Below are 3,931 nucleotides of genomic sequence, written 5' to 3'. Positions count from 1 at the left end.
TATGGGTCTTCCTATAATAGTTTTCAATATTAATGTAATATAATGCAAGTATCTGTTTCTTCTCCTCACATGGGAAAGTGCTAGAAGCATTTGTAAGGAATATTAATCTACAGATGGTCCCCAAACTAGGTCATTAAGGAAGGCTATAAAGTAGTCCCCAAGGAGCTTTAAAAGAGATATTCAATCTGGGTGGTTCAGTCGTTTGAGTGGCCCACTCTTGATTTCAGCTCAGGTCATGATCTCAGCTATGAGATCAAGCCCTGCATTGGGCTCTGTGCTGGCAGCACAGAGTCTGCTTGGATTCTCTCTCTCCCTCTTTGCCCCTTCCCTACTCACACGTATAAACAAATGCTCACTCTCTCTCCCTCAGAAATAAACATTTTAAAAAAGAGAGATTCAGATGTCCTTACTTTAGGAGTCTTTACTTCATCCCTGCCGAAGATCTACTGTTTTCTTTGTTATTTCCCACCGTGATTCGTGCAGAAGTAAAACAGTAATGTATCTGCTGAGAGGTTAGTATACATGTCCCAGTCTATTCTTTTCTGGTTAACTTATCATCTGCTAATGAACTGTAACTCAATCCCAAAGGCCACTGTCATCAAATAATAAGGCATCTTGCTCCCTGAATTGAGAAATGAATAAATAACATTTACTTTCCATTATGTACAGAAACAGTACAGCACTGATTTGTCAAATATTAATCTCCTTATTTGTTAGGGAAGAGATTTAAAAAAAAAACTGCAGCACCCTGTGAATATGCATAGCAGTGCAAAAATCCAACATTCTCCTTGGAAATAACTCTAAAAGTGAGTAAAGTGTTGATGTCCTTTTTTTTTTAATCTCTTACCTTGTAAGGCAGCAAGATTTCTCATGGTCACCTTCCATCTTTGAAAATCTATGCTAACACCTCCCTTATACTACAAATAAAAGGTTTTAAGTTATTGTTTCCCTTTCCTGCCAGTCACTCTGCCACTGGGTTTAGGCTTGATCCAAGAAGAAAGCAGACTTTTCCCCGGCATTAAATGTAAATTCAGACTTGAGTAGACTAATCCCAATGGTGGTAAAATGGAAATACCATTGCAGAGCACAGCAAGGATTATGACTAGGCATCAGATAATCTTGCCTAAAATTATTTCCCCTAGTTACCTACCATGGACTGAAATATACTCGTGTTGCTCTGTGGGGTGAAAAAGAAACCTTTTCATAGAGACTTTCTCAAGAAGTTTTAAGGGACCCTAACAGTTTCTGGCTGATTCCTCAAGCATAAATGTTGGTGTTATAGGATTATAGGATACCTTTTATAATCTAGGTCCTTGAAAGAATGAGAAGTGAATCCACTGAGTAGGTGCCTTGTCAAATCCTGTTGCTCCTTATTTCTAGTCACATAAAACCAAATCAAGATACCAGCTCTCAATTCTAAGATGAAAATAATTGATGAGGTGGTCACAATTTATATGTCCATTTAATTTCTGGTCACGTTACAACATACAAGTCACAGATATGTCAGATGGATATATAATTATTCTGTGAAACATAAGCTACAACTTTTCTTTTTTGAACGCCCATGTTAGGCTGTAATAAAGGTTTTTTTTAAAATTATTTAAATTCCAGTTAGTTAACATACAGTGTAGTACTGTTTTCAGGAGTAGATTCTTCAGTATATATAACTCCCAGTGGTTATCCCAAGTGCCCTCCTTAATGCCTGTCACTCATTTAGTCCATCCCCCCACCATAAGAGACTCAAATATAGAGAATAAACTGAGGGTTGTGCAAGCTACAACTTTCTATTCAAAAGTCAGTGATACTATATTAGCTCTGCTGAAAAATGAGTCATATATATACGTATATCTTAGTTCAACAGAGCTCAAATAGTATTACTGACTTTTGAATAGAATGTTGTGATTTATGAATCACAGAATAATTTCAAGAAGAGTTTGGTAAGGAAAGAAAATATTATTTCAACCTTATGAAGTGGGCTTTCTCAAGTTGTAAAAACCTGTGAAGACCATGCTACTCTAGCCACGATAACACCATCCAAGGTCTTAACTCAGGCACTCTTAAATTTGTCCTCATATCTTATCAAAGAGGATGTCCAAACTTGTGTAAAACATTGGTCTGCGTTATCTTACTGTTTTTGTGTATACCCCAGATGGATCCCCTTTTATTTTTCCAACAGCCAATGGTAGAAATAGAAATCTTTTAAATGGAAATCTGGCTAGGATTCCACTGGAACTACAAGATCCACTGTTACCCATGGGATTTAACTGGCATTTCTGTTTGGTGTTGCTATTTTGTGGTGTCCTGTGGTGGTGTGGAAATGGGAGTAGAATAATATTCTGTTACTTGAATTATATTGGAATCTTCAGTTCTAAAGATTTCCAGGCAATTAGGATGATTAAGTAGACCTTAGAAAAAAGGGGATAGAATATTGGGTAAGAGTATGGACTATGAAGCCATATAGATTTGCACTCAAAACCTGACTCCTCATTCATTACCAGCCTGTGATCGTACCTAACCATTGTAAGTTTCAGGAAGCTAATATTTACCTTGCAGTGTTGATATATGCAAATCAATGTAGTCCACTATCTAACAATAGTGAGCAACCTAGAAATGGTAGCTATTTATTTGTAGGTTTAACCAAAAAAACCCCAGAAAGTAAAAAGAACAAAAACATCAACAAAAACATGTTAAACCTTAACATACACAACCCTTAATTATAGTATCATTTCCTGTCCATCTCTTCGCTCTCCCCACACACATACCACTCAATGACCACAAAGATAATTTTTCACCATGAGTGGAGCTCTTATCAATGTGATTTAGAACTTCATCAGTGCATTTCAGTAGCCCACGCCATAAGGCTTAGTGGAAGCCACACGTTATTCTTTTCAAGGAGAAAGATTCATTTCTATTAATTCAGAGGTATCACATATCACTAGAGTAACCCATAAAATAAATAGATCTTAGGAAATGCAATTTCGGTTGAAAGTCTAGACCAAGATGCAAGGTCCCAAACTGAGTTGGTTCTCAGAGAATCGTGATCATATACAACAAATGCTGGTCCTTCATTTTAGTTTTTAAAAAACTGCCCAGAGGGGTGCCTGGGTGGCTCAGTCAGTTAAGCATCTGACTTCGGCTCAGGTCATGATCTTGCGATTCGTGGGTTGGAGCCCCGCATCAGGCTCTGTGCCGACAGCTCAGAGCCTGGATTCTGCTTTGGATTCTGTGTCTCCCTCTCTCTCTGACCCTCCCCTGCTCTGTCTTCCTCTCTTTCAAAAAAATAAACATTTAAAAATGTTTTGAAAAAACTGCCCAAATTGTCAAGCAAATGACACCTGTTGCCTACTTCCAGGAACAGGAGTCCAGGATGTCAACTCACTGAATGGTTTGCAGGTGCCAGGGTCACCAAGAAAGACACAACTCACTCAGGTAACTGGAGAGAACAATGATTTACTCATATACAGGGCAAGGTCAGCTTCAGATAGTGAGAGTTGGCCTCCCATGACCAGTGGGTTTCATCCGACAGCCTACACAGGGAGATGGTTTGCACACACTCCTCTGTGCTCAAAGGAAAGGACCCTATTCCCTCCTCTTGGAATATATCAGGGGGTTTGGCCAAGTGCTAGGGACACAGCCAATTAAGCAGAACAAAGAAATATATATCATGCCCAGAACAGGAATAGGGAAAGATATTCCCAAACAAAGAGATATGCCCAGCATAGGCCCGAGGGCTTTTTACCTCTTTGTAAGGAAATATTCCAGGCCCAAGGCCCATTCTTATGCGATCTTGCAAGGGCCAGAATCCCACACATGTGACTGCCCTCCCCAACAATTTACAACAATGTATCTGTAAATTTTGACATATGCTATATCATATATTTTTTTCCTTTATGATAATAAACTGAATACTCTAAATCTTGGATTAGCCAGA

This window comes from Crocuta crocuta, unplaced genomic scaffold (genome assembly GCF_008692635.1).
Source record: "Crocuta crocuta isolate KB4526 unplaced genomic scaffold, BGI_CrCroc_1.0 scaffold1310, whole genome shotgun sequence".
Classification (NCBI taxonomy): Eukaryota; Metazoa; Chordata; class Mammalia; order Carnivora; family Hyaenidae; genus Crocuta; species Crocuta crocuta.
This window is presented reverse-complemented; position numbering follows the sequence as displayed.